The following is a 16,315-nucleotide window of genomic DNA, read 5'->3' as shown; positions in this document are numbered from 1 at the left end:
ATTGTGGCAAGACTTTTTAATACCTTTCCCTGTGATGATAGAGAAAATTAAACTTTAGTCATTTTATAGTTATCACATTCCCAAACTGTTAGTTTTATTCACAGAGATGGTACCTTTCAATATATTTTACTAAGCTCCACTCTAGCAGATTGGTAATTGTGGCTTCGGTCCAACAAAGCCTACAGAAAAGTGAACTTGTGAGCAGCTGAATTGATTTTAGTGAAGTATAGATATGTTTAAGGTATTCATATGCTCAACTGCTTTGCTGGACTATGGTTTAGATGAACAACATCTCTATATCACCCTATCAGCCTGTCCAGCAATTAAATGGAGCCAGCAAAAATTTAATGCAATTGTTAACTCATTGGAAATAGGGCATGCACAAGTCTATGAAATGATCTTGTGGAAGCATTTGTCTGAAATTAGTTCTTGCTTTTTTAAATTAGCTCATTTTTCTGAATAAGAGAGCTGACTATTCTGTGCAAAAATGGAGAAATTAAGTAAAATGAACATACCGAGTTCTTAATCAAATTAATAAGTGGCACCAAATCATAGCTTAAGAGCACATACGGAAGGAGAAAGGCTGTTCAAAGATCAAAAAGCAAAAGTTTATACATTTTATTAATGACAGAAAAATATTATTATTCATGTATTTTATTAGTCCTGAATAATATCCTCCTAATTAAAATTAGTGCCTGCTAGTTTTTTTGAATAGCATTTTAGCAACAATAAGGAAAATAACCCACATTTCCTGCAAATACTTTGCTGCACATTAGAAATAATTATCAATTAATTTTCTTAAATGCCATGCTTGTGTTACAATAGTCAATGAGGCTTGTGCTATGCAGCAAATTAGTTATCAAGCACCAAGCATGATCAGAATGCAGAGGCCTATACAGAAAAATCAGAAAATGGTGCTGAGCTCAGCAGGTTAAATTATTAGTAAGCATCTGTGCAGCTTTGAACCACTACCCTAGGTGGGCAGCAAGAAGTGGGAGACGGCAGAATTCTGTGGGACCTAAACCAATCTGAGTTGCCTAACCAGGCTTAAACCTCACCCCAGTGAAAGCAGCAAGAAGCGAACATTTGCAGACCCACCTGCGTGGTTTAGGAGAGTAGATCCTATTTCAGTGCTCCCTGGGTATTTGAGTCTTAAGGACACCCTACAACACTTAGGCTAGAAAGGCCCAGATTTTTTGAAACAAAGCAAAAGATGCGTAAATATTCAGATGTCTCAGGACTCTAAAGCGTGCATCCGTGTGCACCTCTGGGTATGGGATACACATGTGCAGAATACATGGAGCGTGAAGGTTGTGCTGTCATAGACAGGTATTGTTATAATTATGAACACGAGCTTGTAAGGTTCCCCTTGTACTCTAACAGAATTAGGCTCCATTCTGTTTATCGGTCCATAGCAGTTTGCTTCTGAGCATTTGTGTTGTAGAAGAACAAGGCAAAGAAGTGTTTGAAAGCCAAGGGAAAGCTGAATAAGGCAGCTTCTCTGGGAAAGAAATTTCAATGGTGTAATTTTTTAATGACTATACAGTTGCTAGCATATTATATCTGACAGCTGCTGTTGTTTAAGTGGGCACAGGTACAGGTTACAGATTTTCATTTTCTTAGTAGTTAGCTTATCTTACTCTTTTGAGGTTCTTTTCACAATGAAAGTAAAAGGGGTGGGAAGTTTGAAAAAAATCACCTCTTAGAAGTTTTGGGTTTTTTTTTTTTTTATTTTTGCATGCTGTAGGTTTTGGTTTGGGTTCTGTTTTTTTTATTCCCCTTGTGAGCACAAAATAAAGTTTGCCACAAATATTTTCTATCATACCAAAGAAAGCTGTGTGAGAATAAACAGAAGAAATATCTTAACATTGAACAGAAATGATAGGATTGTATGTGTGTGATATCAGCCATTTCAGGCTAATGTGAAGATACCTACATTTCTCCTAAAAACTTTAAACTTAAGTAGTTAGGTACCCATCAGTCTTTTTATTTCTGTTTACATTCTTAAGAAAAATTATGGAGCAGGCTATTATTAAAGATGTGTTACATACTTAGCAACAGAAAGAACATGATTTTCTTCCCATCCAGACAGTAGTAAGATAGATAGCATTTAAGGACAATCTTCCTGCAAATATTTTCCTGTAATTAAGCCAGGATAATTAGAACTAGGCTTGCCAAAACCACCAACTGACTCGTTCTATAAAATTATGTGGGGAAGAATGTTAATAATTTGTGAAGAACAGTAAATATTTGTATTCAACAACCTGATGGAAACATAATGAAGATGTGGGAGAAAGTCTGGCTAGCCTAGGGGGAAAAAAAAAAAAAAACCCACAAAAAGCCCCAAAACTATTCTATTCAAGTTACTTAAATATTTACTTTTTTTTTTTTTTTACAGTTTTATATTAACAGGTCTAAAGTATTACACCCATTATTTTAAGCAGAGTAGGACCTTCACCTAGTTGAGTACCATGTGGAAACAAAGACCATCCTTGCTCCAAAAAGTTTACTATCAAAACAAGCAATGTAAAATGAGAGAGAGGAAGGCAGTTATGTTGTCTCCACCACATGTGGGTGAGGCCAAAATACAGGCACACACAGTCTGTCCTGCAGAGTTAGTAATTTAGCCTAAGCAGAGGTAACAATTAAGGATGTGTGAAAACAACACCAAATTTTTTATGTCAGCCCCACACATTAAGGGTGAAAATTTCTAAACATGATATCCGAAACAAAAATTAACCTCATCTAACTTTAGATAACTAGCCTTTGAATCATTTCCCTAAACACAGGTATCATATGCCATTTATCAGTGGGTATCAAGGACATCTGCAATGGGCTGGCAGATACAACACAGGGAATACAGGAGATCTAGGCATCTGGATCAGCAGTAGTGGGGCAGATGAGGTGCCCTGCAGCAACTCAGATGGCTTAGATGTCTGTTAGGCAACTTAAAACAAACCCTCAATTGAAAAACATTTATCAGGCATGTATTATTATGTTTATCATGGTGTCTCCATAATAAGTAGAATGAGATACTCATCTGCAGCAAGATGAACAGCTCTCTGGAGGTATCACTTTTTCTCTCCACTGACTTCAGAGAGAGCCTTGGCCAATTGTGCTCCTGAAAAAGATTCAGAATTAGGCAGTGACTTTTTTTGCATATGATCTTTTTTGGTTTTTAGAAAGATTACCCTGGGCATCTTAGAAAAAAAAACACACCCAAAAAACCAAACAAACAAAAAAACCCCACACAATATTTTAAAACGTTTGTTCTATTCAATAATCTTATATTTATTTATTAATTTTATTCTTTAAAAAAAGGGATTTGTTTAAACGGTGAAAAGATGGTAAGTGTACATGGAAAAAATCATCATGCATTCATTATGACTTCATAAGAAAGCAAATTCACAATACATTTTGGAAAGAATTTGTTCTCTGTAACAAAGTTACTCAGATTTAGCCTAGAGTATCCAGGATTTGGAACTGCACATCAAACATAAAGATGATATAGAAATGCCTTTAAGTGAGAACTATATTCTAATTCTTTAAGTAAAAGCCTTTAGGGGAATTATAGCTGTACTGTAGTGAAATCAGTTGTGGATACTTAGAACTTTTCAAGGTCAGAATATACATGATCGCTTTTATATAGCAGTGCTGTCTGGTTTAGGATGTAGGTTCTCTGCATTGATTTTTCAAAATTTCTCAGTTTATCTCCTTGTGACAAAGCACACATACTTCAAATGAGAAGAAGTTTCTCTTCTGAGGTCTATTTTTTTAACAGGATCCAATTAAAAAGCATATGCTATTTTGCTTTGTATTCTGGTTTTCTGAGTACTGCATAGTCCTTATACTTGGGCATCCCTGATTCTGATACCAGGGTTTCAGCAATGACCTTGAATGAGAGCTTTAAGATGCCTCCCAGCAAGACCTTCCAAGAACCTTTCACCTAGACCTTCCTTAAAATATTGAAAATTTTGGAAATTTTGAAAGCCTAGGTCTGTCCCTCATCACTTAAGAAAATACTTATCATTTGGTACTCCCCCCTTTCAGTGTTGCCCTTGCTTGTATTTTTCATCATGTCATGAATTGTCCTAACACTTGTTCCCTCCCTCCCTAGTGTCTCATCATCTGCATTTTGGAATTTACTGTGTCTTCTCTTAAACAGGTAAATGACTTAGCCTTCCAAACAGTATGTGTTTATCAAACATCTCTTTGGCTGATAGCCAAGTCTATTCTGAAATAACTGAATGTGTGAGCATTCAGAATTTAGTTATAAATGTTGAAATAATCACATTTATTTTTGCAGGGTTTTGGCTCTTTTACCACCCTGGCATCACTAGAATTGTTTTTTTATTATAAACACATGTTGGCTGCCAGTCAAAGTTTCAATATTTCTCACTGGTTTTGTCATTCAAACACTAACTTAGATGAATGCCACCTTTTGTGCTATTTGTAGATTGACCCTCTCTCTTCAACCCCAAAATGCTACATTTCACTAGGAAAAATCCACCCAATCATGTTCTATCCTGTGCTGCTTGAGAATGTTTTATACATGAAGAAATTCTATACAAGTCAGATGACACTCAAAAATTACAACTATGATTACATATATCAACAAAGATTTGACGTGAATGGCTTCATCTAGAACTTACCTGGGTTGAAAACCAAGAAGGTTAATTGATTTGTGATGCTGCATAGAACAAACTGCTCAGGTGATAACCATGCCAACAAGCATTCTCAAGTGCGACTTCTGAAACCATAAAGAAACCAGAAAGGCTCGTTCCTGTCAGCAGCCCTTCCTAACAGGGTTTGTTGACAAGTGAACACACGATCACACTTTCACAGAAGCTGTAAATGTGCTCAAAAGTTTTGCAATTAAAAGATTCATCTTAAAAGTTATTAGAGTTTTACTCCCTTCAGACTATATCTTCTTAAAGTTATGAGAATAAATGTTATGTGACAAAAATTAATTAGGAAGCATCTGGTGGAAAGAGGGACTTAAGTGTTAGTTTTAAAGGGTAGGCTTTGGATGCCGCCCTAGTGAATTATGCGGGAAACTCATTGTTAATTTTTGTACAGACATGAATTTCTGAACTCAGATGATCTTTTTCTCTCTCTTTTTAGGCAAGATGTTTCATGTGCAGCATGTTGATAATCATTTATTTTAATCTCACTGTTCAGGTCTCCCCTGAAGGTCAAAGAAAATTTCTAATAGCTGAGGGGCATCCATGGAGCAATTAGCTTGTTAAGTGTTGCTAACAAAATTAAAGAAAGACCCCAAGAAAAACTTCAGATCCAAGGCCGCATTTTTCACTTTGGAATCTCCTTGTAACTGAATGAGTTCACTATAAAATATTTTTTATTTCCATTTATGCAATTTATATAATTTATATTAGATTTGTAGAAAGACACATACTGTCTAAACAATGTGCAGCAATCTGAGGGACACAGGGTTATGGTGACTCATTTAGCAAGCAATTGCTTCAGAAAGATTAGGGAAATAAACTCTATCTGACAAAGGTATTGCTAAATAAAAGATTCTTGTTAGGGTTTCTTTGAATACATTTGTTTTAATTCTAAAAACCTCCCCATCGCAAATATCTGACAGAAAGCATTACAAGAGAGCATTAAGAACAGGCTTAAAGGATGCAAGTTCTTATCAAAGAAACACTTTTTAGAAGAGAATTTAAATGAAGAGTTCCATAGAAGGAAATTCTAGTTATTCCACTACCTTCTGTTTTCAACTAAGAGTGTTTCAAGTCCTGAGTCCTAACATTCTTATCTTTCACAAACTAATCAAAAACAAAAGTTGGCCTTAAGCTTCAGGACCATGCTATACTGTCATCTAATTTCAACAAACTTAGTATCACCCAATGGGGTTCAGAGCAGTACTGAAAACTAGTGCTTACACCCACACTTCTCTCCTTTACACACTGCACCCCTGTCCCAGTGAAAAAAAGTTGAGGTGCTTCCCAGTTTTTCTGTGCCAGTTAAGGACTGCCTGGGTGCAGTCCTCCATAAGAGTTATTTCTGGACTGTTTATCAAAAAAAGATAGAATCATAGAATCATAGAATAGTTAGGGTTGGAAAGGACCTCAAGATCATCTAGTTCCAACCCCCCTGCCACAGGCAGGGACACCTCACACTAAACCATCTCACCCAAGGCTTCATCCAAGCTGGCCTTGAACACTGCCAGGGATGGAGCACTCGCAACCCCCCCCCCGGGCAACCGATTCCAGTGCCTCACCACCCTAACAGGAAAGAATTTCCTCCTTATATCCAATCTAAACTTCCCCTGTTTAAGTTTTAACCCGTTACCCCTTGTCCTGTCACTACAGTCCCTGACGAAGAGACCCTCCCCAGCATCCCTATAGGCCCCCTTCAGGTACTGGAAGGCTGCTGAGGTCTCCACGCAGCCTTCTCTTCTCCAGCCTGAACAGCCCCAACTTCCTCAACCTGTCTTCACAGTTGATAGTCATTGAGATACAGGAGAAAACCATCCCTCTCTAATTAACGAACAGTGTATTACATGTATTGATAGGGTATTGAGCAAGATCCATATTTTTGGTGGTAAGGTTACATATCGATCTTAATCAAAGCAACACATTTTGCAAATAGGGTAAGAAATCTGTCCTTACCAGTCTGTCTCGCCATGTTGGGTTTGTTAATATTTCTCCCTAAAGGCACAGGGTTTTCAGATAGTTGGTGATTTTCTGTCCTGGCTCCAATAGAGAGTGCTGTTTTGTTGGATTTTTTAAATCCCATTACAGTCCCATACATGTGAAGCACCTGCATGTACTCAAATGACTTTACAAGAGGTAAAATGAATGCTAGAGAATAATCTATGTCAGTCTTGAGCATACAGCATTAGTGAATGGAAATAAAGTTGGAAAGAGACTCATTTCCTTTTGGTTTATGCCATTTCTATGAAGACTATATTTTACATGATATATGTATACATTTATAAGAATCTGGTACATAACCATAAGACAGATTTACAGTTGAAAGTCACAGAAAAATGTGGGTGAAGTGAGAACCAGAGACTTACCTGGCAGGAGAGGCACCATGATCAGGTAGGTGGTTTTCCCAGGGTGAGGCTCGTCCCTTGCATTCCGGGGCATTTGTACTTATAAGAATACAAAACACCTTGCACCTGGAACGAGAAGGAACATCACAGTTTACAGAGTTATTCCCACTGTGCTTTTCTCCCTGCTGTGGGGGACCTGGTTTTGAATATGGGTGAGATGATCTAATAGTGGGACTCCTAATGATTTCTAACTGAAGGTGAATTGGCACAGACCTGGTTAATCTCAGATTAAAGGCATAGTTTGTAACGATATGGTCCAAAACAAAAGGATTGAGTGTTCCAGCCCTGCAAATTGATAAAATATCATGTAATATATACTTGAGGACAATCTATTGCTTTTAGTCCATGTACAATATATTATTTTTCTCTAATATACAGATGCAACCCCTCTCTACATTCCTTCAGGTTTTTTAGAGTGATGCCATGGTAATCTGCTGAAGGTCAAGCTAAGAAAACTGATATAACAAAGCAAGTGCTTTTAGGAATCATGTCACGTCATGTTAGGCTCACAGATAAATGAGCATTAGCTGCAGATATAGGTACTTACCTATTTGACTGCATCAAATCCCTTCACATGTCTGCTATTTTATCTTGGATTATGTATCATTGGGTTCAATTTAATATTTTATAAATTACTAGTTCGTAACTGGCTTTGTATATTTGTACATTAAATAGGAAAGTAGTGAATCTGAAGCACAACTCTCTCCCTGCGCTACTTCGCTATGATTGGCCACAATATAGATAATAATGATTTATTATGATGGATAGTAATTTGCCTACAATGAATCATATTTTATAAAGAAAGAAGTAAAACTTGAATTTGTGTCTTTTTTTTCTTTTCTCTGTGTCTCATTTGTAACTTTTCTTTATGGCTTGGGAGTTTCATGACTCAGAGAAGCAGTAGAGCGCAGATATGTTGACAGATTTGCTTTCTGTCATTTCATTTAAATTGAATCCATTTTCTAACCCTCTAGATAATACATTGCTAAGACATACCTTTCCATTTTTAAATACCTTCTGCTGTTGTGAAATGGTTACTCCTTTCACCACACTACAAAAAACATATGCAGTGTACCAAAACAAAGACAAAAGGAAGGAAAAAGCTTCTTTTAGAAATTAATTTTCATTACTTTTTTAAATAGGGACAGTGCAAATTGCATTTTGTAAGAACAGAATCAGATAAAACAGAATTATTCTAAACATATGAGCAAATAAATCATTCTTTCTGCACCTTATGTTACTAAGAATTTAATTTAATCAACTAAATATTGGTTAAATTGATGATGTATTTCCATATGGATTTCTAGACTGGATGGGGAACCAGCCTTATGTTTCATATTCCTGAAGCTGAATAGTTTTTATTTTTCTTTTCTATGTATTAGAATACCCTAGCTGAAATGTTTGTCTGTATTTCTTAAAAGCAGTGACACAGCTAATAGCCAAGATAAGAGCGGACAGATTTACAAAGCCTTTCTTCCCTGACTACTTCTGGCCTTCAGGGGAGTATTTGTCACACCACCATTCAGACCACTCAGAAGGTAGGCTGAATCTCTCACGTTTCCTGATGTGACTAGAAGGAGACCTGTATCATATGACTGTCTCCCATTTTGTTTCTCCAAAGTACTTTTTGTTTACTGGTTTCATCAGGGCATTTAGGAATGCTCTATACTGCTGCAGGCCTTTTTATTTGATAAAAAGCTTAAAATAGTAGTGCTGAAAATAAATATAAAAGCAGAGCAAAAGAGATTAAGAGATAATCAGGATTATTTTTCACACTAACTAATAAGTAAGTAATGAACCTTGAATTGTTTGACTAAGAAAGAAAGAAAGAATTTTGTTTCTCATTACTTTTGCTTTTCATTCAGCTTTGCATCTTTTGCTTTTAGATATTTCCAGGTATGAAATGGGTGGTTGCAAAGGTGTTGTGATAAAAGCACTGGACTGATTTTTGATTTCTCGACAGGGAGCACAAGATGTTTCATCAAAGTAATGAGAGGAAATGTGAAGCAAGTAGAAAGATTTCAAAGCAAAGTAAAAAATATGGACAGACACAAGAGTGGAAGAATTTGGCTTGTCTAAAACAAAAGGACAGTCATAACAGTTCACATACATACATAGCAGTTTGCTTCAGCTGAGATGATATGTTATTCTCTGCACTGGGACTGGGATAAAAAATAACAGAGAACACTTCAATATACAAGATGCAGACCAGCGTGGGAAGATATTTCATCTGAAATCTGAAAAGACATTCAAGTACATTAAAAATGTTGTGAAACCACAGTCACTTTAAGAACAGGTGAGGCAAATGTGTTAGAAATACTCAGAATGTCAGACATTCATAGCGTGGATCCTGACTTTAGCCTAGAGATGAACTGAATAAAAGCTGCATGTCTTTTCTAGACTCATAACCTAAGATTTTAAATTGATCTTAATTGTAAAATGTAATACGAGAACTTAGGATCTAACTGTGGCCTACTTTCCTTCAGAAGTACCACTACACTAAGGACCACAGGTTTATTGGATTACCAGAATATTAGGTAAATTTGTTTTAATGCTCTAATTTCATGGCGGTCTGATCCACAATAGTATAAACAATATTGGAATTCACTCTCCTTAAAAAGATAGGGAAGGGAAGAATTTTTGTCCTTGACTGACTGAGAAAACTAACAAAAATATCAGTATTTTTCATTCAGTTCTCTGAAAGATGGTTTATTGTGATTATTTTTCAGTTCTGTGTGCATTTGATATAGAAAAATCTTACAGGTCTTCAAAGAAGTTATATCTAAATATACTGCAATATCAGTTCTTGTTCCAGCTGTCCAGTTCCAGCTCTGGCTTAGAGCCAAAACTACTGCATAAACATCAACTTTCAAAATCATATTTAGCTGGAGTGGATTTGACCTCAAAAAAGCTATATATGAACAAGTCAGTATGCACAACTTAACTTATTAGCAGCCAGAAATAGCTGAACTTAGATGATGCAGGCACTATTTATGGAAAATTAAGTTACATTAGTGGCTTGTCTGAGAGCAGCAGATACTTTCTCTTTGCCAGTTCATTTTGACTTAAGAGAAGCAAGGCTGGCTGACTTTTAAGGACAGAAAGAAAAGAAGGCCAAGATTCAGTAATTGTACAGAATAGTAGAAAATATGTCTCATCTAGTAAGAGAAACTTTAATGGTCACATTATTAATCCTTGACTACAGGTCTCTGTAATGAAAACATAATGTATTGTGATAACAGTTAATGGTTCCAAAAGGAGTGGTGCACATTATGCTGGGAACTGAAAAACCTGTGCAAATACAAGTTAAAAAAATACAAAATACAAAACATAAAAATATCTGAATCTTGAAGACTTTACTGTCTAAGGAGACTGCAAATATTTGAACATATACCTAATAGCGTATACCATCTACTGGCCACTGCTCACATTATGTGTGACTGTGCCACTAGCATGATTACTCCTACATGAACTTTGCAAAAAGGCAACTTTTTTCCAAGACTGACAACACCTAAAAGGTGTGAACAAAAGATGAATGACAAGAGTGTAGCATTTCAATCAGAAAATCTGAGGTAAATACACAGTTTTATTATATGACATTTCTGGTGAAGCATAGCATTAAAGGCTGGCTACTTATGAGCAAATTCTAATTCCTTTTCAGTGGTGATAGAACCTGTGAGCCTGCTAAAGCAACCTGGGATGCTCAGTATATTTGCTTTCTTTTTTATGCCTTGCTGTTCACAGAACACACTGCAGACAGACATCTGAGGACTCCTTTCCTCATAGAATACACCAGAGCTGAATGGCTGAGAAGAAGCAGCATTAAAGGTTGACTTCAATGGGAATGTTCCCTGACAAAGGTGAAGATTTGACCCAGAAAGGTTTGAGTGTGTTTCTGAACAAACTGAATTATCTTTTGTGCTTCTCAAACATGGGTCTCTTAACAAAAGTGCAAAAGTTTAGCTCCCAGACCACATCTTTGAGTGAAACTACTTTATTTTATGCCTTAAAAAAAGCTTTTCTATTTTACTTCCAAACTGCAGTGAAATATTAAACTCTAAACAAAAACTGACTGTCTTTAACCCTGTGTTTTTTTAATTTAATGTGTTATCCTTGCTAGTTACTTACTCCTTAGATTTTTATTAATTCTAAAATTACCTCTTTCCGTGCAGTTCTCTTGCTGTCTTTTTAAGTTGCGTGTTGTTTGAGTACTAACACATATTTTCTAAGCAATTGCTTTGAAATTTGGGCCTTATACTTTTGTTACAAATTATTTGTACTGAACCCAAATATCACAGTCTGAATGAGGATTCAACCTGTGTTTGTTCATGAATACTGAAGATCTGTTTCTTCTGCCAAAGCTAAACTATCTTCATCCTAGCTCTATAATATTCTTGCCTATGAAAATATAATTTTAATTATTCTGGAATATTTTTAATCTACTTAAACTATCACAGTTTGTTTAGGATTATTTGATCACAATATCTTATTTAGGGCAGCACCTAACAACAGTTTTTGAAAATGCTGACATATTTTTAATACTTGGGCATATTTCAGAGTAACTTCTCTTTTTCCTGATGATACACATCATTTTGTCGTGTTGTAATTTTTAAATACTTTTAAGTACGGTTCAGCATATTCCTGTAAATAATTAAACTCATCTTGTAACTGACTAAAGGTGACCAGTTCCAAGAAGAAACATGGAGAGATGCACTGTTAGAAATGAGCTAATAACATTAAAATGTGGGAAATAATTTTTGAGAAGCCTGAATCTAGACTTGTGCTTTATAAATCACAGCCCAGAAGTAACTGGGGATTCAGCCAAATCTCATTAATTGCATAGGACTAGAAACTATAAAGACTGAAATTTATGTAAAACCAGTTCACTGGTCTATTCTTTTATGGGAACTATTTGGAATCAATCTGTATCTGCAACTCTTCTATGGGAAATGAGTCAAAGAGCTACAGCAGGTGGCTTAAAGTAATAAGGGATTTCCTATGAAACCTGGTGGACTGATGACTCACCAGTTTAATTATGGCCTACTCTTCTGTTATAAAAGCAGGAGAATCATTTGTAAAAGGCTTTTATTGAGTAAATGATTTTGAACAGAAAATCTTTGATAGGAAAACGAAGATACCCATATTTTATTTTAAGGAGTGTAGGATTTATAGAGAATGTCTTCAGAATACCACAATGATTACTGTTGTCTGAGTATCCCCAGAGTAACTGGATGGATCAGCAGTAACTGCTTTTGTGCAGTCTGGCTGTTTCTTTTTTTTTTTTTTTTAATTTCTGATTTATTTTTCAGTTCAGCCATTTGATTTATTCCTAAATTATATATATCCCAGATAGACATTAGCATAGTTCATGCTGCTTCAGTAGGGTTGGAGTGGTTCTGTGTTTGGTTTCTTTTTCTTATAAAAATAAATTAATAAAATTACAGTTAATATATCTTAGTTGCACAATACCATTCCCCTCTACCAAGTCGTGTATGCTTGGGAAATAGGACAGGCTTTATAAAATGGTGAACTACCTCCTGTGGCTGTCAGTAGGAATTTTACTATTTGCTTGGAAAACCACAATCTTTCATCCCATAAAATGGGCATTAATATCTTCCATAGCCACTGCATCTCTGCTATAAGTGATATATATCTCAGATCTGATGTGGGCTGCAGAGGAGAATCCTTTCAGTTTTAAATCCCAATACCCTAGGCTTCAACAAACAGCAACTATTCCTCAGGGATCCTCTCAGAGGAATGTAATGTTATGTCAGTCCTGCTAACATTGTTCACTTCCTGTGACCCTTCTGCAGTTGGCTTTGTGGAGACATAAAACATGTGTCTTTATTAATATTCCTTTTTTTCTTCTCCCAGCTGCAACTGCAACAGCAAGACCTCTGAGAATGGATGTGCTTTTTCTTGAAATAGAGAGCAATGGTGAAAATGGGTGAGACTCAGGGCCTGGATATTTAGGAACCCATTTATTCAGGGCATGACATGTGCCATGGTTTAAGCCCAGCAAATAACTCAGAACCACACAGCTGCTCGCTCACTCCCCCTTCTTCTAACCAGCACTCGACAGGATGGCGATCAGAATCAAAAGAATGTAAACTCCATGGGTTGAAATAAGAACAGTTCAATAACTGAAGTATAATACAAAACTACTACTACTAATAATAATAATGATAAGGAAAATAACAAGATCAGAAAATATAAAACTAAAAAGGGAAGGGAAAAAAACAATAAACACATGTTATAATAAACACAACACAATTGCTCACTGTCTCCTGGGCCTTCTGGGTGACTCCCTCCAGTTTATATAATGGGCATGATATGCTGTGGCATGGAATACCCCTTTGGCTAGTTTGGGTCAGGTGTCCTGTCTCTGCCTGCTCCTGACTTTTTGTGTCCCTCCTCAGTGGCAGAGCATGAGAGACTGAAAAGTCCTCAATCAGGGTGTTACTGAGCAACAATTAAAACATCGGTGTGTTATCAGCATTGTTCCCAGACTTAAGCCAAAACACAACATTGCAGCAGTGACTGAAAAGGAAAAAAAAAAATGGCTGTCACAGCTGAACCCAGGACAACATGTCATCCTAGCAAGTGATAAAAAGCCAGAGAATCGTGGTAGCTATACCAGAAACACCGTGCTCTTTACAATATTTATTGCAAAGTGGTAGTTTCTGGTGAAAACTCCACTTAAGAAAGTGAAGGAGGCTCTCTCATACCCTCTCTCGAGGGTATGGTAGACAACAGCCATTATGCAAAATGTTTTTTTTCACTGAAAGATGAGTCATGTATTTCAGCTCTCTGACGCTGTTCACTATCTGGGTTTGTTGGTTTTATTCAACTGCTCTGCTCAGAAATCATTAACCTGATTTTGCCCATGTCTGTCATGTCACTAGCATAATGCATCTTCTTGATAAAAGGTAAACTTTTGGTATCTGGAGGGTAAAGGAAATAAAAAAGACTCATAGCCAATATAAATCAAGAGAAAAAGGAGAAAAGAAGCCACTTAGAAGAGCAGGTGTCATTGATTGACTATAATTTTCAAGAGTCTTTCTTATGATGGACAAATTCCTGAGTGTTCATTAACTAATGGAATTATGGTGGCAGACTACTGCTGTCTCCACAGAACACCAGGTTAAAAAGTGCAGAGGACTAATGGGCTTTTCTTTAGCATGGATCAGTATCCTTACTGCTGGAGCTCACTCAAAGACACTGAAAAGGATCAAAGGGGCTTCACTATTGAAATTAATGTTTATGCTTTGCTTTTCCTCAGTAATAGTACACACATGCACTTGGGGACTTGATGAAGGGAAAGAAAGAAAGAAGGAAATGTCACTGGCAAAGAAGAAAATTCGCCTTCTGAAATTCTTGGTAACAAATTAATTTCCTGCTCAAAGCATCAAAAGAAGCCAAACTCAGAGGGTTAAACAACAGAAGAACATCACCTGGGCTTTAATATATTCAATTACCCAGAAAACAAAATCAATTTTGTTTTTGTTAATAGCACTGAAATATGCATTACACTATTTTAATTAAAGCAGTCTATTACGCTTGCCATTCAGTTCATTCCTGCATAGTCCCTTAGGGCAGTAGTCATGTACTGTGATAAAACATAATGAAAATAATTTATAAAGGAAACAATACAATAAATCAGTCTGATGCCTAATGAACCTGCATTACAAGAATGGATACTTTTCTTTAGAAGATGTAGTGCTTTCTACTCAAATGATTGGAAGAATGCCCTGCAGCACTTAAAAAAAATATCACCTTGCTTCATCTCAGCATGCTTTCAAAGCACTGCAACTTATAATTTAAGTAAATCTTGGCAAAACAAATAGAAATCTCTTGCATTTACACTAGCTTTCTGATTTTTCTGTTATTGTAGCTTTAGATGGATTCATCTGCCTCACAGGGACACCTGTAGAGACTGCAAGGATTCAACTCATCTGCATACTTAAGCAGTCAGCTATTTGTCTGTATTCCAGTAGACCTGAATTTTACAGCTAAGATCAGGGCTGTCTAGGGCTATGAGCTCTTCAAACACCAAATGTAAACCAGACTGTCCCCTGAAGATTCACAGTCCAAATAGGCAAAAAAGAGATTAAAGGCGACAGAGAGGGACCGTTATCACTTTCATTCCAGTGGAAGGGAGAAGGGCACTGCCTAGAGGATTCAGGATCCAAGCCACAATGTGGCCACAAATGTACTGGAAGGACGAGAATTTGTCAATGACCACGTAAAAATTCCATTTCTGAGTCCATTCCCACCATGCTCTGTATGTTGGTCCTATCAAGAGGATCTTCTGTATGTTTCTTCAAGGTTAAGTTTTACCTTAGTGTTATTTTCTAGTATATAAAAGCAATCATTCCTATAATTGCAAACAAAATCATTCAATGATGGAGTATTCACAACTTCCCTGGGCAATCCACTCCAGTGCCTCACCACCCTTACAGTAAAGAACATCTTCTTTATATCCAATCATCTAAACTTCCCCTGCTTAAGTTTGAACCTGTTACCTCTTGTCCTATCACTACAGTCCCTAACGAATAGTCCATCTGCAGCATCGCTGTAGCCCCCCTTCAGATACTGGAAGGCTGCTATGATGTGAATTCAATTGATTTAGCAATGTACATTCACCAGAAGAGCTAGGACAGCAATAATGAAACAGATGATAAAAAGACTTCGAAAGAAAAGAAAACAAAACAAAAGCCACAAAACCAAGCAGAAAAGAATGCCTCAAGATAAATACTAGGAAATGCTTGAAGGCTGTTAGCAGTGCCAGAATTGTTAGCTTTCATGGGGTTTTGCCTCTTCTTGCACCAAACCACAAAATTGCTCTGGAGCACAACTGAAAAATCCAGGACAAGCTGCCGAAGCCGAGTTGCAAGAGCAACTCGGAAAGATTTCAGCCCGACACTCAGGAGAGCAGGGCCTGGCTGTCTGCCCAGATGGTCAGCAAGAATTGTTTCCCAGGGTATCATCTGGTCAGAGCTGTATCAGCTCACAGAAAAGTGGTATTAAACTGTAAATCCCAGCTCACATTCGGGTACAAATTTAACAGGAGCCAGCAACGTTTGCCCCACTGTGGGGCAGCAGCTAACAATAGGTACTTCATAACAGCTTGTCTTTTTGAGAAAAGGCATCTCCTGGCTGGTCAGTTACTGTTGCCAGCCCTGTGACTACTGTTACAGGAAACTGTTACGAGCTCCTCCTGCAATG

Source organism: Lathamus discolor, chromosome 3, assembly GCF_037157495.1.
Source record: "Lathamus discolor isolate bLatDis1 chromosome 3, bLatDis1.hap1, whole genome shotgun sequence".
NCBI classification, from domain to species: Eukaryota; Metazoa; Chordata; class Aves; order Psittaciformes; family Psittacidae; genus Lathamus; species Lathamus discolor.
The sequence above is the reverse complement of the archived record's forward strand: the minus strand, read 5'-3'. Positions refer to the sequence as shown.